Source organism: Camelus dromedarius, chromosome X (genome assembly GCF_036321535.1).
Source record: "Camelus dromedarius isolate mCamDro1 chromosome X, mCamDro1.pat, whole genome shotgun sequence".
NCBI lineage: Eukaryota > Metazoa > Chordata > Mammalia > Artiodactyla > Camelidae > Camelus > Camelus dromedarius.
In genome coordinates, this window is record NC_087472.1 from 113,540,622 (window position 1) to 113,561,435 (window position 20,814).

The following is a 20,814-nucleotide window of genomic DNA, read 5'->3' on the forward strand; positions in this document are numbered from 1 at the left end:
TAGTGTGTATCTGCTAATTCACCCTTTCTGCTTTCGCCCTGACTTTTTCAGATCCGCTCCGAGATCCACCAGGCTGTGGGCAATGGGCACGGGAGTAAAGGAGACCCTGCCTGGCCTCGGGTGGCTTGCAAGGGCCCTTCTGCGGCTGCCTGGGGAGGGCGTGGAGGAACGGGCTGGGGGGCCAGTACAAGGCTGCTGGTAACTGGACACTCTGTCACTTTAACAGAAGGCACAATGTATTCTCATTTTTACTTTCTCTCTTTGGGGTTTGAGTTTTTTTTTTTTTTTTTTTTCCTGACACCATATGTCTTAACCTTGATGAAAGGTCAGGTGTAACCTTTGTCATGGGTCACACTGTGATACTGAGTACGGAAGGACGTGGCACATGAGGAGCGAAAGGTTACGTGATTCCCTGCAGCTCCAACCCTCCGCTCCACTGCTGCTGCTGGCAGGTGGGTGGGTGGGTTGGATGTGCCCCGGGGTGGGTGACAGGTCACCAAGGTTTGGGTTGGTGGATGAGAAGGGGAATCACCGCCCATCCCTCACTCCAAGGAAGCAGGACTCCTCCATCCTCGATCCTCTCAAGATTGTTTTGGGGTATTCTGAATCCCTTGCATTTCTGTACGAATTTTAGGAAAAACTTGTCAATTTCTGGGAAAAAAAAAGGCAGTCAGAATGGCCATCATTCAAAGGTCCACAAGCAATAAATGCTGGAGAGGGTGTGGAGAAAAGGGAACCCTCCTTCACTGCTGGTGGGAATGCAGTTTGGTGCAGCCACTGTGGAAAACAGTATGGAGATTCCTCAAAAGACTAAAAACAGACTTATCATATGACCCAGGAATCCCACTCCTGGGCATATATCTGGAGAAAACTCTAATTAAAAAAGACACCTGCACCCCAATGTTCACAGTAGCACTGTTTACAACAGCCAAGACATGGAAACAACCTAAATGTCCATCGACAGATGACAGGATAAAGAAGCTGTGGTATATTTATACAATGGAATACTACTCAGCCATGAAAAATAATAAAATCATGCCATTAGCAGCAACATGGATGGACCTAGAGATCTTCATTCTAAGTGAAGTAAGCTAGAAAGAGAAAGAAAAATACCATATGAGATCACTTATATGTGGAATCTAAAAAAAAGGAGAGAAAAAAGAGGACACTAGAGAACTCATCTACAAAACAGAAACAGACTCGCAGACATAGTAAACAATCTTATGGTTACCAGGGAAAGTGGGTGGGAAGGGGTACATTTGGGAGTTTGAGTTTTGCAAATATTAACCACTGTATAGATAAAAATCAAATTTCTTCTGTAGAGCACAGGGAACTATATTCAATACCTTCTTGGTCATTCGAGACCGTGGATTATTTCGAACCCTTCCTGAGGCTGCCTGCCTCCTCACTTCCCTCCACAGCAATGAAAACTCTCCTCTTGTATATAATTTGTTTCTGAAAACTTAGCTGCAACGCCGATGTTCCGGTGGCCCAGGCCCAGGGGTGGGGAAGTTCGGTCGTAGCCTGAGCGGCTGGAATGAGGGCACATGTTGTATGCAGTATCTATTGGCTGAATGAATGAATGCAGGAAAATGAAGAATGAATTAATGAACGACAAAAAGAAACAGGGCAACTGAATAACGTTTGTGAAATCCCACGACTCCTGCATTATTTTCCTCATCATTTCTCTTATTCGAAAATTTCTAAATGTAGATGAAAAAAATTTAATGTTCTCTTCTTAATTTTTTTTTTTTCCCTGATGAGAAACGGGTTCTGTCTTTCTGGGTGTGTCACCATCAGAAAAAAAACAAAAACAAAAAAACAAGATGCCCATTCATTTTAAAGGCTGTCCTGACTAGGGTGGAAACAAAATAAAAGCATATTCAAGAAGGTCAGCGGGACCATTGACGAGCTGTCCCGTTGCCATGAGACAGAAAAACAGGAATGCACTTCGGTGAGGATTGAATCGTTTTCAAAAGGTGGCTTTTTCTAAAGCAGATCTGGGGCAGCCAGTCTGAGAGTCACAGCCTAGTAAGAAATGGTGAGGAGGCGCTGGGTGTCTGCGTCGGGGCAGATTTTACTGAACTCAGATGCTGGAGCCGTGGCTCTGACGCCAGGCGCTAAATAGGGAAGTGGGGGCGGCTCCAGGCTGTGTAGACAATCCCGCCCACAGCCGGGCCGAGATCCCCCAGCCCGCCTTCCCCTGAGCTCGCAAAGAGCCACGTCTAAGGCCCCGCCGGTGACATGCGGAGCTGGAGAGCCCGGTGGTACCAGCCGAGCGGTCAGCGTCCAGGCACCACTTTCCTCATCCACACCAGACCCGCCTTCTCGCGGATTCAATTCAGCTTCGGCCCTACTTCGCACCAGACCTGCCCCCCGCCCCAGCCTCCCAGAGGTGGGTTTGCTGACATGCCGTCCAACAGGCGTTTCCAGCTGGGGGAGATTTTGCTCTCTTCCCCACAGGGGACACTTGGTGATGCCCGGGGACATTAGGGTGGGGAGTGCTTCCAGAATCTGGAGGGCGGAGGCCAGGGGTGCAGCTCCACACCCCGCGGTGCACAGGACGCCCCCCATCAGAGAGCCGTCCCGCCCCAGGGCCCCCAGCGCTGATCTGAGAAGCCGGCTCTAGGTGCTTGGTGGACATACTCCTTTGCCCCAGACTCACACCCTCCCTCCCTCCGCGCCCTCCGGACTCTCCTTCAGGTCCCAGAAGAAAGAGGGGGGCAGAGACAGCTGCTCTTCCAGAGAGAGACAGAGGTGGGGGCCGGCCGCCTCTCAGAGGCAGGACCTCAGCGAGCTTTCCGGGGAGGGTGTAGGCCGGCAAGTTGCAACATCTCTTTCCCCAGAAATGGAAGCATATGCTTTGAGACATATTTCCAAACGGCGTCAGCCAGAATTTCTCAACTTCCTGACTGAGCCAGCCTCTGCACTTCCCGGGGGGACGGTCGGGGCCCCATCCTGTCTCAGCTCAGCGTCTGGAGGGGGCACCTTCCGGCAACGCGAAGCCTGGGCTGGGCTGGGTTTGGTTTCTTTCTTTCTTTTCTTTCTTTTCTTTCTTTACTTTCTTCCTTCCTTCCTTCCTTCCTTCCTTCCTTCCTTCCTTCCTTCCTTCCTTCCTTCCTTCTTTCCTTCCTTCCTTCCTTCCTTCCTTCCTTCCTTCCTTCCTTCTCTTTCTTTCTTTCTTTCTTTCTTTCTTTCTTTCTTTCTTTCTTTCTTTCTTTCTTTCTTTCTTTCTTTCTTTCTTTCTTTCTTTCTTTCTTTCTTTCTTTCTTTCTTTCTTTCTTTCTTTCTTTCTTTCTTTCTTTCTTTCTTTCTTTCTTTCTTTCTTTCTTTCTTTCTTTCTTTCTTTCTTTCTTTCTTTCTTTCTTTCTTTCTTTCTTCCTTCCTTCCTTCCTTCCTTCCTTCCTTCCTTCCTTCCTTCCTTCCTGTCTTTCTCTTCTGTCTTCCTTCCTTCCTTATTTCTTTCCTAGCATTTTGTTTTTAAAATTTTTCTTCTATTTTTATTTCTTTTATCATTTTAAATTGCAGTAGAGTGGATTAACAACATTGTGCTAATTTCAGGTGTACAGAACAATGATTCAGCTATATATATATTTATTTTATTTCAGATTCTTTTCCTTTAGAGGTTATTACAAGACATTGGAATATAGTTCCCTGTGCTGTACAGTAGGACTGAAAACCTTTTTTTTCAGTTTCCAGTCATCAGTAGCTCCTCTAGGGTGTGAATATTTTGAACAAGGAGTTTAGCAGATGGTCCATGAGGTGAGTTTGAAAGCCACATACAGAGACCTTGTTTTTTCTTAGCTTCAACATCAATACATTTATTTCAGTTTTTTCATTTCACAAACCTCGTTAATCAACAAATAACTTATCTTTCCGATCCATTTTAGTGTCTGCTTTGGGAGGAGGCCTCAACAAGCCACTATGGAGGACAGTATGGAGGTTCCTTAAAAAAACTAAACATAGACTTACCATGGGATGCAGCAACCCCACTCCTCAGCATATACCCAGAGAAAAATAAAATTAAAAAAGACACCTACACCCCAGGGTTCACAGAAGCACTATTTACAACAGCCAAGACATGGAAAGATTCCAAACATCCATCAACAGATGACTAGATAAAGAAGATGTGGTGTATTTATACAATGGAATATTACTCAGCCATGAAAAAGAATAAAATAATGTCATTTGCAGCAACATGGATGGACCTGGAGATGATCATTGTAAGTGAAATAAGTCAGAAAGAGAAAGAAAAAGATCATATGAGATCTCTTATATGTGGAATCTAAAATAAGTAAATAAATAAAATAAATAAGGACACAACTGAATTAGTCATTATTTATAACTCTGATGACTGATTTCTTGAATATATGTCAGCCGATTTATGACTGGATGACTGCATTCTTTTGATTCTTATTTTGGGGCTGGCTTGATTCCTTTGACAACTATGTAAGTTTAAAAAGCTGAAGCTCTAAATTGTTCTCAGAGACAATGCACAGCACACATATGTAAAGTAAAAAAACATGTGCAGTACATCGTGCACATGTATTTACATGCAGTGTAATGTGTGTGTGCAGTTGAACAGTAACAATTCTACCCAATAAAACTGAAAAAGGGGAAAAAAAAAAAGAAGGAGATATCAACATTCTCAAATCTTGCTTTAAATGTCTTGTTCTGAAATTCACTTCTCTGGAAGAAAAGATGAGAATTTGTTCCTTATTTTCCCACTGGCCCTTGCAGATCGGGCCTGGGACGTGGTCTCTCTTTCTTCCTCCTCCGTGTCCTCCGCTACTTTGCTCGGCTTGGCAGGAGGCTTGGGAACTTTTTCGGTTCTCTTTAGCTTTTTTGCCTGACCCGCCGGGACTCCACGCCGTCTCCTCCTGGTCCTATTTTTAGTTTTTTGAGGAATCACCAGGCTGTTCTCCGTAGCGGCTGCAGCAGTCTGCCTTCGCATGCACAGTGTAGGAGGGTCCCTTCCCCCTGCAACGTCTCCAGGAGCTGGCTTTCTTGGAAGTCAGAAGTGGGACAGACTTTCATCCTCAGAAAATTTACACAGCAGAGCGAGACTCCTAGTTGAAGGCCCCACTGATGCAGGAAACATCTGGGGCAGGAGAGGATGGCCGTGTCCCAGGTGCCAGGTAGGTCCCTGGGATGCGCCCCGCCAAGTGTGGGTCCTTCGCTCCGTGCAGGAAAGAATTCAAGAGCGAGCCACACTTGAGTAAAAGCGGATTTATTCAGAGAGATGCACGCGCCCTAGACTGAGTGCGGCCGTCTCAGGTGGCCGGAGAGGCCGCGAGGTGCTGGGCTGGGCGCTCACTTTAAAGGAAAAGCAGAAACACGCTCCGCAGACAGAGTGCGGCCGTCTCACAAGGCAAGAGAAAGGCCACGAGCTGTGGGCTGTTGGTTTTTATGGGCCCTGTTATCTCACATGCTGACAAGTAGGCGGATTGTTCCAGCTGCTTTGGGGAAGGGGCGGGGATCCCCAGGGACTGGACCACCGCCCACTCTCCGACCTCTCAGGGTCAGCCTGGGACAGGCACGGCGCCCGTGGGAGCGCCACTGGCCCTGCTGATGCGTTACAAGGAGCGTAGCCTCGCTCAAGGTCTACACGAGGGCGAAGCGCCCGCCACCCTGCGCCTCCGGGTCCGCTGGGAGTTGACTTCTGTGCCAGCTTGGTGCTGATTCCTGTGTCACTCCTTTCAAGGCTCTGCCCCGCCCCTTCCCTCCTGTCTCAGCCCCGCTGTGGTTCTTGAAGAAGCCGTTGTGTGTGGGTGTCTACAAGACCCTCTTCCTCCCTGGGGACCCCGTGATCTCAGGCTGCCCTGGGTCCTGGCCCGTCCCTCCACCCCACCTCCTCCCAGGCGTTCAGACCTGTCACCTGAGTCAACTCCCCTGACTCTGCCCTTCAGGGTAAAACCAAGCAGGACTGTCCCTTCCCCCCACTTCCCGTTTCTTGTTAGTGGGACAGACTTCCTTCAGCCTCCTGGGCCTTCCCTGAGCTCCAAAGGACAGAGTCAAAACAGTAGCTAATCAGGGAAGGGCGGGGATGCAGAGAACGAGGGAACAACCTTCAAGAAACAAGAGTGCAGCCTTGGGGAGGCACATCCAGAACAATGCGTCCGAGTTCTCCTGAAGGAACTGAGGCCCCCGCCCAGGTGGAGGATGGCGCCTTCAGGCTGAGCCCAGGATTCCTGGAGCCCCGTCCTGGTGCCTCCCCACCGGCCCATCAGAAGACAAGTCACACCCCTGCAGCCCCCACCCCACATTTTGCCTATTAGAAATGTCTCCCCTCAAACCATGGGGAGTTTGGGGCCACCCCTTCCCCTGGCGGGGTCCTGCCATAAACCTTTCTCGGCTGCAAACTCCAGCGTTTCCGTTTGTTTGGCCTCATGGTGCATCTGGGACGTGAGCATGGCTTCGACGACAAGCCTGTGTCCGGCTCTGCCGGGCCCAGCATCCCTGTCAAGGTGCGATCTTGGAATGAGGTGAGGGGGGCAGACTGAAAACCACAAGGGGTGCAGACGGATTCCGCGACCTCCACTTCCAGGCTGCAGCCTGAGGGAGGGAGTCTTTAATAGCAAAACACCTGACTGTCCGACGCACGGGTGAGGCCACACCCGTGTGGTCCCATGGGTGCGGAATCTCTGGAATTTGACATACCTGGACCCTCAGGCAGAAGAAGGAACATATTTTTTTTTTTCGCATAGACATATATAAATATTGTCTTTTCATATTTTTTCCATTTAGGTTGTTACAAGATATAGTTCCCTGTGCTTACAGTAGGACCTTCCTGTTTATCTATTTTATATACAGTCATGTGTATCTGCCCATCCCAGACTCCTGACTTATCCGTCCCGCCTCCTTTCCCCTTTAATAACCATAGTTAGTTCATTATGTCTCTGAGTTCATTTTTGGTTTGTAAATAGAACTTGCATCATTTGAAAAAAAATTTGTTTTAGATTCCACGTACAAGTGATACCCTATATGTGTCTCTGTCTGTCTTACTTCACTCAGCTGTGGACCATCTTGAAGCAGAAATTCCAGGAAGACGTTCTTCCGTGGTCTGTCTGCTGACAACGAATTTGGAGAATGTGGCCACCACACTGAAACAGGACCTGGCTGCATGATGCTAATGGGCACTCTCTCTTCGCGGATGCAGTGACCCGGCTTCTGGGCTGCTTTGGGATCACTCAGTGAGCCAGCCCAAGGAGGTCCCTGGGGTGTCCTGGTTAAAGACACAGGACACATTGGAATTCACTATACTTCTGTAAAACAGAAAGAAATATAAATGAAAAAAAGGCACAGGAATTCCCTGGAGGAGGCTGACAAGTGTCCTCTGATTTATGTCCACTGGAACCTCAGAATGGGGCCATATATGGAAACAGGGTCTCTGCAGATGGGATAGAGTGCAGGGTCTGAGAGGAGGTCCTCCTGGAGGAGGTGGCCCTACTTCCAAGGACAGTGACCTCAGAAGAGACAGAAGAGGAGAGACACAGATACAGAGAAGACGCCACGTGGAGACGGAGGCAGAGATGGGAGGGAGGCGGCCACCAGCCCAGGGATGGACGCCTGGAGCCCCCAGAAGCTGGAAGAGGCAGGGAGGACCCTCCCCTGGAGCCTTTGGAGGGAGTGCGGCCCTGGGACACCTTGACCTCAGAAGTCTGGTCTCCAGCTCTGGGGAAGGATGGATGCCTGTGGTTCTAAGCCCCCAGTTTGGGGCACTTCGTCACAGCCGCCCCAGGACACTCCAAGGCAGATCTTCAAGGTGCTGGAGATGACCTGGGACTTCTTGGCTGCTGGGCTTGGAAGCAGGTGTAACACCGAAGTCACCTGGGCTCCACGGACTGAGGGCAGAAGGAGGGGAGTCTGTCTGCTCCGTGGAACCTGATGTATTGTCCGTCTTGGGTGCATTTTCCAGGCAGAGGAGGAGGCGTCTCTGGGCTGTCAGCCCACGAGGGCGCAGAAGAGTCCTGGGTGACAGGGACACAGGTGCAGGAGACGCAGGTGAGGCCCCAGGGATCCGAGACACCAGGGTTCCTGAGGGGCACCCACTTCTGGCACAATCCTCCTCAGTCCTGGCGGGTCAAGGTGGGGTGGAAGTGTCCAGAACATCTTCATCAGTGTCACTTTTGTGTCCATTATTTAGGAAGCCAAGTAGATTGTGGACACCATGCCTGTTCCTTCAGCAAAGACCTCTCCTTGGGACTTACCCTACCATTTTATTTCTTCTCCTGTAAAGTCTCACCTTCCAGGTAGAACCGAGGTTCAGTGGGGAGACAGGTAAAGTCTGCACGTTCCTGAAGCCGGGTTAGTGATGAGCGGGTAGTCTCTGCTTTTGGGATGTTCTGATTTACTTCCTAATGAAAAGAATTGCAAACATTTAAGGTCAAGATGTACTCAATGTTCACAGCAGCACTATTTACAGTAGCCAAGACATGGAAGCAACCTAAGTCTGTCCATTGACAGATGACTGGATAAAGAAGATGTGGTGTATTTACACGATGGAATACTACTCAGCCGTTAAAAAGGATGAAATAATGCCATTGGCAGCAACATGGATGGACCTGGAGATTGTCATTCTAAGTGAAGTAAGTCAGAGAGAGAAAGATAAATATCATATGATATCACTTAATGTGGAATCTAAAAAAAAAATGGTACAAATGACCTTATTTACAAAACAGAAATATATTCACAGACATAGACAAAAAACTGATGGTTACCAAAGGGGAAAGGTGGGGGGAGGGACAAATTAGAATTTGGGGTGAGCAGATACACACGACTATATATAAAATAAATAAACTCAAGGACCTATTGTACAGCACAGGGAACTCTATTCAATGTCTTGTAATAACCTATTTTGGGAAAGAATCTGAAAAAATATGTATGTATAAAGTTTAAGGTCAGGAGACATAAGTAAGACCCATTCTGCAAAAGGGAGAGGCTCTTCCCCTCCATTCTGCCCTATTTCAGAGAAAACCCAACTCTGGGAAGACAGGCAAATGAACATAGAGCATCGTTTGGGGAGAAGAAAGGTGGGTTGCAGAGGACAGCCTCCCCGGCCCAGCCCAAGATGAAGAACGCTGGGGAAACATGGTGAGAAATCCTGAAACAGAACCCGTGGGGACTCACTGCGTCTGAGACACCGAGTGGACAATGTGATCTCCTTGCGTTCAGGGCGGGACTGTCCGCTACGTCTGTCTCCACCTTCCCGTGTCCTGGGAGACAGAGAAGCACATGGCAGCTTTGGGCTGACTGTCACCCGGGTCCAGGAGGCCGTCCTGGGGGGGAGAGGACAGGTGCTCCGGGTGCACGCCGAGCTGTCAGCGTGCTTTCCTGCAGCCCCTGCGCTGACTCCTCCCGGCCTCCGGCGCCCCTCTGCTGAATGTCCTCCTGTGCCTGGGGACCCTCGGGGCGGGGTTGGGAGGTGCTCAGCCGGCCCTCTGCACCCCGGGGCCTCCCGTCTTCCCACCAAGCCGCCCGCTTCAAGTTTCAGTTTCTCTTTGCCGCCCAGCGCCCCGCGGCCGCGTTTGCAGAGGGAGCTACTGACCTCTAGTGACCGAAACTTCCAGATCGAGGCAGGCCCCCGAGACGGGAGGCCGGCCTCCCTCTCCCGCCTGCAGCTGGAAGAGCTCCGCCCGTGGGACCTTCGGGCCAGGGCTTTGCTGAGGCTCAGGACTTGCTGAGGCAGAGGGTGAAGGAGGGACCGAGGACGCTTTGGTGGCCGGACGGTGTCAGAGGTGCTCTGGCCGAGGTCCCCTGTTGTGGGTTTAACTGTCACCCCCATGACAAAGATACACTGAAATCTACCCCCCTGGTACCTGTGACTACGAACACATTTGGAAACAGAGATTTTGCAAGTGTTACCTATTCTGATGAAGACGTTAGAGTGGTGGGTCCTTCGCCCAATCTGACCAACGTCCTTATCAGAAGAGAGAAATTCAGGCAGAGACACGTCTTCAGAATCCCTGGGAGACACTGCTCTCCCTTGCATCTCAGACCCACAGCAAAGCCCGGGGTCCCCTCTGCACCCCTCCATTCGAGGCTGCACGGCTCAGCCCCCAGGCGGCCCCCCACCCCGGTCTTTCTTGCCCAACTTTCTCTTTGCTGCTAGAGGTTTCTCTAACTTGGGGGGCAATGAAAATAGAGTTTTTTGTTTGCATCTTTTGAAATACTTGTATCTCACCCCTGAATTGTTCAACCCGCATGTCCTCAAGGGGACACTGACCACTGGACTCTTACTGGGAATTAATTTCCAACCGTACCCTCCCACCGGGGACCGACGGTGGTCTCCTTGGAGTGAGGGCTCAGGGCTTAAGGATGACCTTGGGGGCAGACCCTCTGGGCAGCACCACCGGGCACCGTGGGCCCCTCTTGGCGGGAGCTCTGCCCACCTGATCCCAGAGCCTCTCAGCAAAGTCCCCCCCCCCGCCGACTTGCACTGTTCATATTTAGGGTGCTCTTGGCCCCGAGAAACAGTAGATGTTGGAGGTCTGGCCAGATGAGTGCCGGATCCCTCCGAGTTGGTAGGGAGAAACTGGTGACCCCACCCCAGACCTCTCCAAATGCTTTGGGGGTTCAGGTTGAGGGGGGAATACATGCCTCTCTGGGGTCTTTCTCTTTACATAATTTTTGTGTCTTTGAACTGCCTGTGGATCACGGGGTGTCCAGTCCACTGGTCTTTGGCGCATTTTCTTATTTACCCAAATAGCTGTGTCTCAGGGCAAAACCCCAACAGCCAAAGCGTTCTCGTCCCGGGGACTCCACTGCCCCCTCCTGGCTATGCCTTGTGCTTGTGGGCGAGAGGCCCTGGAAAGCAAAGCCACCGACTCAGTTTGGGGATTTCAGCTGTTTCCAGGGGAATTCCTGATCATTTCTTTCTCTGCCACGTTGTGGCATGATTGTAGGTGAGTCCTGGGGCGGCCATAACAAATGACCACAAACCAGGGACTTAAAACCACAGGCATCCACCCTCCCCCGTCCTGGAGGCCAGATGTCTGAGGTCAAGCTCTCCCAGGGCCGCGCTCCCTCCGGAGGCTCTGGGGAGGGTCCCTCCTGCCTCTTCCAGCTGCTGGGGGCTCCAGGCGTCCATCCCTGGGCTGGTGGCCTCCTCCCTCCCGTCTCGGCCTCCGTCTCCACGTGGCTTCTCCTCTGTGTCTGTGTGTCTCCTCTTCTGTCTCTTCTGAAGTCACTGTCCTTGGATGCAGGGCCACCTCCTCCAGGAGGACCTCCTCTCAGGCCCTTCACTCCATCCCACCTGCAAAGTCCCCATTTCCAAATAAGGTCCCGTTCCCAGGTGCCAGGGTTAGGAATTGGACCTATCATTTGGGGGACACGATTCTACCCACAACAGGTGACCTTGGCCAGAGGGGACATCCTGGTGCTCCCTCCACCCTCTGACTCAGCAAGTCCTGAGCTGCAGGAAAGCCCCTGGCCAGCAGGTCCTGCTGGATGGAACTTGGGAGAGTCCGTCTGTGCTGGAATTTCTTTAAGCTGCAGGCAAGGAAGTAGGGCCGGCATCCTGCCTTGGGGTCTTGCCTTGATTTGGAAGTTTTGGTCACTAGGGGTCGGTAGCTCCCTCTGCAAATCTGGTCTGGGAGCGCTGGGCTCGGAGGAGCTGCTGGCAGTGAAAGGCGCCTCCGACTGGAGCCCAGTGGCAGCATCACAGGACTGGGAAACACAGCCTTGGCAAAGCAGGGGTTGTGCCCAGCGTGGGTGCCACGGCACCAAGCAGTTTGGGACCTGGATATCTCGGGTGCCTCCCCCTCATTGTGCGAGAGCTACGCTGCCCATGGGGATCTTGTGCAAACTCTTCTTCCTGGGGATGCCGTGTGAGGCACACACAGGAGAGAAACTGTTGATTGTTCTGTCCTCGGGTTTCCAACCTCAGCCAGACCCCCACTTCCTGCCCCGGAAGAGGCCGGCGTGTGTGACAACCTGGCTGTACAGAGGGAAGCTCAGGCTAAACCTGGAGCCCAGGAGAGGCCACTTGGCCCCACCAAGCAGGCCTCCTTCGGCCTTTGCGTTTCCTTCCACACCGGGCACTTGCCCACCATCTCCACGGTCCACGCCATCCACACGGTCCACGCCGGCCACACCAGAGTTTGTCTGAGCCAGTGGCAGGAATACGTGCAGACTTTTTTCTTTTTCCTGGTGGTTACAGAACCCACTCGGTAACAGTTTTTGTTTGGTTTTGTTTTGTTTTCTCATTTAAATCAGAGATCAGCATCCTTATCTCCCGGGCTTATCGCCATTGTCAGAGAGGCTGTGGAAACTCCCTCCGTGGCCCCACGGCTGCGCCCTGTTCCTGGAAAAGTTTTAACCCATGGAGACAAGCCAGATGCACCCGAGATGCCGGGGGCTCCGTGCACTTTCCAGAAAGCACCCCCCGCCGGGAGGCGGGAAGTCCCCGGAGGCCGCGCGCAGGGGTCCCAGCGGGCCCTGGCTCTGGCTGCCCTGCCATCTGTCCCCCCCGCTGCACCCTCCCACCCGGCCCCACACCCAGAGCGCATTATCACTCAGCCTTATCGCTCAGCTTTGATGTGGTGGGGTTAGCTGTTTCTCCCCTTTTGTTTCTTGGGTTTGAATCTTGTCACAGGACAAAAAGCAAGGATGAACTTTGTGCAGCTAGAATTTTCTAGAGAGGAAACCTTGTTTTCGGTGCTTTGTACTTTCGCACCCAGGCCTGTCACAGGCTGCTTCAGGATTACTGGACTTGTTAGCGGGTGGCGGGTCCCCTGAATTGGGACGCTCACCTTGAGGGGTCCTTGTGGGGAGCTGTCTGCTGAGATGGGTGGTCGAGAAGCGGCTTTTGTAGCGGGCTCTGCCGCCGCTGTCTGCATCTGGCGCTGGTGGTCAGTGTTTTCTGCCACAGGCTCCTTCCCCACCCCCAGAGCTCGGCCCTGACACTAAAAGCAATTAGCAGAAACTGGCAGGAATGAAGGAAGAGATACTGGGGTCTCTCCTTGGATTTTTAAGGAGCCCGCTGTGGGGAAAGAGAAACCGTGCCTTCTATCCGCTGGGCACTTCCTCTCCCGGGGTCAGGAAGCCTGCCTGACCACCTGTCTCGGGAGCTCAGCGGTGCCCACAGTCACCCCAGAGACCCCGTTCACCCCAGATTTCCATCCCTCATCCCAGAGATCTCCCACTCATCCCAAAATGTGTCACTCACCCCAGAGGCTCCCATTCACCCTAAATTTCCATCACTAAGACCACCAGGATCACCCCAAATTTCTGTCACTTATCCCAGAGACCCCCACTCACCCCAAATGTCCATCCCTCACCCCAGAGACCCCCACTCACCCCGAATGTCCGTCCCTGGTGCACAGTCCCCGAGGCTCCCTGACAACTCCCGGGACAGGAAGGAGATCCTTATGCAGAAGGGGGCTGGGGGTCAGCGAAGCCCTGTGGTCAGCCACCCGGTTTCACCTCCCCAGCAGTCACAGTGGCCCTCTACTCCCCGCTACGTCTCAGGCACATGGGTCTCTGCTCGAAAAAGCCGCTCCTCGGTCAAAAGTTATGTTTCCACTTTGTCCGAGAGCCTCGCGGCTGTGGTATGGGGCAGTGGGGGGTGGCTACAGACGGCCGCTGTGGATGGAAAATAAAAGCGTATTTTCCACAAGGTGGTGAAGTCTAAACTCAATTTAGAGACCGGCATTCGATCTGTGCCTTCGTTCGTTTTTATCCCTCCATCCCATAAACTGTGATGACCTCCCTTTCCATGGGGTGGGGGATGGAGGAGTCCTGGCGCCAGCAGCACCGCATCACCTGGGGGCAGGTTGGAAGTGCAGAGTCTCGTCCCACTGCCCCCACTCCGTCTGCATCTTCCCCGGACCCTCCCCTCCGCGTGATTCAAACGCACGTCCCAGTTTGAGAACCTCGGCTTCACTCACCCTGATCCCAAATTAGCTTTGAATTGTCTGTCTTCTATTTCCTGCCCCAATTCTATTTCTCGTAAACCAAAGCAGAGGGTGGATTCTGTGTCCTAGACACAGTGCTTGCAGCATACTTTCTTCGCTGTTTCGTGGTCCCCGGTGGTTCGCGTGCTGCTTTATAGCATTTGATGGTCCTTTCCCGGGGACACGGACGTTCCTCTGAATTCAGGGTGTCCTCCACTGCATCCTGTACGCATTTTGTTGATGCAGACAAAATATTGATGGAGAAAGTCAGGGACTGTTTGGTTTGCCCACTGAAAAAATAACCAGTGGAGGCATAACCAGGAAAACTTGTGTCTCCCTTTGCCAGACATACACACACAGGGTTCTCAGGATGAACACACCTCAACAGCGGCCGCAAACTTAATTTCTTTTTCCACCCGGAGTCTTTCCATGGACATGAAACAGACCAGTGAGCGGGCAGCCCAGGGACCTGAAGCCCCCGGGGTGTGGGTGTTGGGACTCCAGGGGCTTCGGGTGCGGGGGCAGAAGTACGGGAGCAGCAGCGATCAGCGTAGTTGCTCTGCAACTGCCCGCCGCCTGGCTGCATCCTGGCTAGGGCATGGTCTGGACATGCAAACGTCAAGTTTCCTGCCCCAGTCTCAGGGCGGGATCGCACAGCTCCGGAGGTTAGGGGAATCCCGCAGGTCTCCGGCTTAAGGAATCAAGGAATCCCTTGATCCCGAGGTACTTTCTGCAACCTTTGTAGGTGCTTAGGTCTGGCTACTGCCCCGGGCGTTTAACGGCGCCCCCCTGCTCACATGCACCTGGGCCGCCCGCTCCGAGAGGCTGGCGGCCGCCCGGACCCCGCAGGCGCCCGGGACCGAGCGCTGGGCGGCCTGCCGCCCGCCCGCTCGCTCCCCCTCCAGACCAGCAGCGCCGCCCGGGGCTCCGGAAAGCCCTCTGTGAGCCAGTAGATTAAGGGCTGCCTGTGGTTCTGAAGGTTACAAAGGCCTGTTTCAGTGAGTCAGCTTCAGCGGCGGTTCCCGGGAGGGCCGTTTCTTGGGGCAAAATATCAATTTTCAGGGTCAAGAATTTCGGTGCCAGGAGACTGGGGCTCATTCTAGAGTTCCCGCACCATGGGCTGTAACTGCAAATCACTTCTATAAATGAAGCTCGAAGTGTGTTCCGACCTGTGCCTCGGGGTCTTTTGGAAAAAGGCCTTACAGGGTTTTTTTTCCCCTTCTTTCTTTTTCGTTACCACTTAAGTGGGGATGAAGGCAGACGGCCAAAACACCTCCGGAGCTGCTCGGAACGTGCCCGAGTGCTTTAGAGGAGCATTATGGGCGTCCCGGCCACTGTCGCGGGGAGAAGGAAACACTCACGTCGTGATTAAAGCAAGAGTAAAGAAAAGGTGCGATTTTGGTGGGAAAAGCAATGTACATTTTTCATGCCTTTTAGAGGGTCAGCCGTTCACCTGTGGGGGCAGGTCCCAGTGCCGTGTCGACAGTCAGGGCAGGGGGGTACCTTTAAGGAAAGTAGTGAGCATTGCGTATGAAAGCAAGTGTGAATTTGGAGCAGAGCAAGGGACGCATTTCGAAAAAGGCAACAGATTCCTAAATATGCCACCAGCCGGGGACTTTGATGGACAGGCTGCTTGGCACGGTGTGCCTGCTCCAGCTCCGGGCTTCCGGCGCCCTGGGCCCCGAAACATACCATGTGTGCGTACTGCTGACCCCTGGCCCTCCTGACATGTGTCGGTGAGTCAGGACTGTGGGTGGTGGGACTGTTTCAAGAAGACACGCTGGTGGGAAGGCCGGCGGTGACGCCGGGGAGACGATGTGGCTGTGACTACAGAGCAGGTGACACATCCCACAAACGCCCACAAAGGCATCCCCCTGCCACCCCGCCTATGTCCCTGCAGCCGATCTCCAAAGGCTCATTCCACAGGCATCGTCCACAAAGGGGAAGTAGGGCCCACAGAAAGTGGGAGTGGAAACACATCATGGCTAAACGTCATACCAGACGAGGCTCGATGCCAAATAAGGACCAGCTTTGCTCAGTGTGTGACCCATGGCCATGAGGAGGCACTTCTCTGATGCTTTAGGGACGTCTGAGAGTTTAGGGGCGGGTGGCTGTTCCTACGTCTGGTCCTTCCTTCCAATTTGGGGTCCTCCCCTAAAATAAAACTCTTTTTATATTTCAGAGGGAGAACATGTCTTTTAATAAAATTTATTTTTAATGGTGATAAAATGCACAACATAAAATCGACCACCTCCATCTTTTTTTTTTTTAATTTTCTTCTTTTGAGGGGTGGGTAATTACATTTATTTACTTATTTTTCTTTTTAGTGGAGGTACTGGGGATTGAACCCAGGACCTTGTGCATGCTAACTGCCCTCCACCACTGAGCTCTACCCTCGCCCTCTGTCATTTCTAAGTGCAATGAATCACGGGCACTAAGGGCATTCACATTGTTGTGCAAACATCCCCACCATCCGTCTCCAGAGCTTTGTCATCTTCCCAAACTGAACCTCTGTCCCTGTTAAACACTCACTCCCCACCCTCGTCTTGCAGCCCCTGGCCCCACCATCTACTGTCTGTCTCTATGGATCTGACTCTTCTAGGGACCTTGTATGAGGGGGATCACACAGGATTTGTTCTTTTGTGTTTGGCTTCTGTCCCTGAGCATCATGTCCTCAGGGTTTACCCATGTGTGTCAGAATTCCCTTCCTTCTTAGGACTCAGTAATAACCCCCTGCATGGATGGACCACACGTTGCTCAGATGTCCATCCGTAGACGGACACCTGGGTTGTCTCTGGCTCTCGGCTGTTGTGAATCATGCTGTGACCAACACGGGAAGCAGATCTCCATTCGTTCAAGCCCCTAATTTCAATTATTTTGCGTCCATACTTAGGAATGGAATTGCTCAATCCTAAGAGGAAAGAAAACATACTTAAAAAAATTTTTTTTTTATGGAAGTGTAGTTGATTTATAATGTTAGTTTGAGGTATACAGCAAAGTGATTCAGTTATATACATACATACATATATGTATTTTATGATTCTTTTCCATTATAGGTTTTACAATAAATGGAGTAGAGTTCCCTGTGCTGTACAGCGGGTCTGTATTGTTTATCTATTTTATATATAGTAGTTTGTTTCTGTTAATCCCAAACTATGGTTACCAAAAAGGAGAGGCTGGGGAGGAATAAATTAGGAGTTTGAAATTAAGTTAGAAAATATGCTTTTGACTCAATGGGATATTTTAAACCTCAACAGAGGTCAATGCCCCTCCCCTCCGTGTGCTGGGACGGGTGTGGACCTGCTGACACCAGGTGGCTCTGCACTGCATCCTGTGGGCAGGTGCGAGAATCTTCTGGGGTCCCATCCTCAGACCCAACCAGCTCCCGGTGGTGCCCCAATGTGGTGGGCACTTACTGTTTGGGTACCACCTGTCCTGGGCTGAATAGTGCCCCTCCAAATTCATATCCACTCGGGACCTGTGAAGGTCATCTCTTTTGGAAATAGGACCTTTGTAGCTGTTATTCATTAAGGTAAAATGAGGTCCTCCTGGAGGAGGTGGCCCTGCATCCAAGGACAGTGTCCTTAGAAGAGACAGAAGAGGAGAGACGCAGACACAGAGGAGATGCCACGTGGAGACGGAAGCAGAGACGGGAGGGAGGCAGCCACCAGCCCAGGGACACCTGGAGCTCCTAGAATCTGTTTTAGCAAGGAGGAGAATTCTCAGATTATCACAGAGTTCATGACTAGACAATCAACTGTCTATGTATAGATGGTGCATATAGATTCACATGTGTATTTTATTTATGAAGAAATTTATTGTAGTGAGTTGGTTCTGGCAATTGTGGGGGCTGATGAGTCTAAAATGTGCAAGGCAGGCTGACAGGCTGTAAACTCAGGCAGGATTTCTATTTTGTCCTCTTGAGACAGAATTGCTTTCATAAAATGTGGAAACCTCATTTTATTGGGCAATTGAGCCCTTCACCTGATTGGACGAGGCCCACCCACGTCATAAATGGTGATCCATCTACTTAAAGTCAATTCAATGTGGATGCCAACCACAACTACCATCAAGATGCTTCTGTAGCCACCGGCCCTTGATCCCCCCATGTCTGTCCTGCCCTGTGTCCATGTAGTCCAGAGCCTTACCCCTCAGATCAGAGGACACTTGTCACTGTTGGGGGATCTTTTTGGTTATCACAAGTGTGGATGCTCTCCTGACACATGGCATGGGGAGAGCAGAGATGCAGCTCCACACCCCACAGTGCACAGGATGCCCCCCAACAGAGAGTCATCCAGCCCCAGTGTCAGTAGGGCTGAGGTTCAGAGACCCTGACCTAGCATGGAAGATTCTGTCTGTCTGTCTATCTGTGTATGATGAATGTTTGTCACCTATTTATTATGAATATCTCTTATCTATTTATTATGAGTATCTCTCATCTATGTATATATTATCTATCTGTCTATCTATCTATCTACCTACCTACCTAACTTTCAATCCACCCAACCACACATCTACATATCTATCTATCTACCTACATACCTACCTATCTACCTATCTTATCTATGTATCTATCTATCTATCCATCCATCCATCCTATCTATCTATCTATCTATCTATCTATCTATCTATCTATCTATTTTCCTTTTACTTATCTATTCATCTTTTTATGCCAGTGGTTAGTAACCAAAGGCAATGCTGCAACCCCCTGACCTTTGACCCCAGGACACTTGGTGAAGTCTGGAGACACTTCTGGTTGTCACACTGGGTGGGCCGTGCTGATAGAATCCAGTGGGTAATGATCAGAGGTGCTACTCAGCACCTTACAGTGCACAAGACAGCCCCCATGACCCAGCCCTAAATGCCAGGCTGAGAAACCCTGGTCTGACTCTACCTGCTCACTGATACGGAAGCATCCTCAAGGTGAACACAGTTTTATATGCCATCGGAAGAGCTGTTTCTGAAAGTGCTCACTTTGGAGTGGGTTAAATTCTTACTCAAGTGTAAATGACTGCCTGGTTATTTCCTAGGTGTGTGAAATTGGTTGAGGGAAAGTAAAGGAAACTCAAAGAAGGATCCCCTGGGGTTTGGGGAGTCTCCCAGGAGGGCAGACTGGGTCCCCCAAGGGACCCACATTTCCTGACTGACATTCTTCTCAACTCCTTGACCCCAGAGCTAGCCCCCGACACAGGACACAGGCAGCCTTGTTCTCACACTGGCTCGGAGCCCAGAAGGCTCATCGATGGATACTTCTGGGTCAATTTCCTTCTTCTCCATCTCCTCCTCCTTCTTTTTTGTTTTACTAATCCATTTTATTTAAATCCGTCTATGCAGAATGTCAGCATTTGTACATAAAACAATGTTAAAAAAAATTATCAGTATGATGTCAGGAACAGAACGTATACCTGACTTGTACCACAGCAATAACATAAGTAATGGACGATGGAAATGAAATGTACCAAAACAATGAGGCTGTGTTCAAAAAAGAAAAAAAAAATATTACACTACTTCTGTATTTAAATGTAAATAAAATGGTGAATTGAGTTTCTCAGGTGCTCTAGTCACACCTTCAAGTTCTCAGTAGCTGTGTGTGGCTAGTTAGCTCACAAACAAAACCGCCTGTAAATCGGAGAGTGCTTATTGAAGGGAAAATAGAAACAAACACATTTTTTGGAGGAGGGGAGGAAAACCCACATTTTAAAGTGCTACCCTCTTGTGTCAACTATGGTTTTGGTTTCTGTCATGTAAAATTAGAAATAGATGCGTACCATTCATTTGTAAACTGAAGATGAATTTTCTCATCTAGTTGACAACCTCTACAATTTTTAGTTGAGAAGCTGAACAAAAATTAGAACTATTTCTTTTCTTTTTTTTAAAGAACTATTTCTTTTTAAAAAATTAAAAAAATATATTTTCAGGGGGAAGGTAATTAGGTTTATTTATTTAATTTTTTTTGAGTGATGTTCATATTTATTGACCCTAATGCAGAACAAGGTAAGATGAAAAGTGGCTATTGAACAGGAACAAATATTGGCGCAGCTTGCTTCCTGGAGAGGGTGTGCGCTCAGCTCATGGGACCTGCCTTATAGTTTTTCTTCCACGGTTGACTCTCCAGACTGGGTGCCACTGTCAGGGGGGCAGAGCTGATTTCAGCTTCGAGGTCCTGGTTGGTCAAGCTGCATTGCTGGGCGATCCTTGTTCCATTTATTTAGTATCATTATTTTTAACGGAAGTGTTAGGGATGGAGCCCAAGACCTCATACACGCTACGCACACACTCTGCCACTGAGCTACACCCTGCCCCCAAATTAGAACTCTTTCTGAAAAAGTGGACTGTTTCCCGCTTGGAGCATAATTAAAGGATTAAAAAAAAAAAAAAAGAAACAGAATATTTGCTGCTCTCTGGGGGTAAAGTTCGCTGCTTTCTTCACACATCCTTAAACCAGCTGATGGATAGAACATTATTATTATTATTATTGTCTGACTCTAGTCCTGTGAAGTAATTTTTTTTTTAACTCTCAAGAGGGTCTTCATCAATTTGCTTCCTGTCCCATTTTCTGGGTGAATCTGTCTCCCTAGAAACATAGCTACATCCCGCAGCACAGGACGCAGATCTGGGGAGCCTGTCCACACTCACTGGAAAGTGAGTGATAGAAACCCCACGTGGGTTCCAGAGAAGAGCTTTTGAGCCCAGAATCTCAGCCTAAGGGGCGCTGGTGCAACCCCCCAGGGTCTTCCAGCTTGGGGAGGCCTCAGGCTGGACCCCTGGGGGCCCCCAGGGGCGGGCAGAGAAAGCCATGTCTATACTGGGGGCAGGGGGGGTGTCTTGGTGTTTTGTGCTTACTCGTTGCAATGCAGACTCAAGCTGAGTGCGCAGTGTAGCCGCCATCCTTGTCGGCCAAGCCCCTTTCTGCTCGGGA

The 20,814-nt window shown here is 50.5% G+C and overlaps 2 long non-coding RNA genes across 4 annotated transcripts in view; one reads left to right on the forward strand and one right to left on the reverse strand.

Moving 5' to 3' along the window:
* The window catches only part of LOC105103094 (uncharacterized), a 31,643-nt gene extending 22,129 nt beyond the window's left edge, over positions 1-9,514 (reverse strand). Inside the window, exons 1-4 of one of the 3 annotated variants that reach the window (XR_010379299.1) lie at positions 9,130-9,510; positions 8,246-8,357; positions 7,647-7,970; positions 4,189-7,265 (exon numbers count right to left, since the gene is read on the reverse strand). This is a non-coding gene — a long non-coding RNA (uncharacterized LOC105103094). Of the gene's footprint in view, positions 1-4,188; positions 7,266-7,466; positions 7,971-8,245; positions 8,358-9,129 lie in introns of those variants that run through there. The other 2 variants (XR_010379300.1, XR_010379298.1) reach the window with 2 other exon arrangements.
* LOC135320105 (uncharacterized) lies at positions 2,163-4,039 on the forward strand. The gene is made up of 3 exons (XR_010379301.1): positions 2,163-2,395; positions 3,609-3,762; positions 3,891-4,039. It is a non-coding gene; the product is annotated as an uncharacterized LOC135320105 (long non-coding RNA).
* Positions 9,515-20,814: the final 11,300 nt, after the last annotated feature.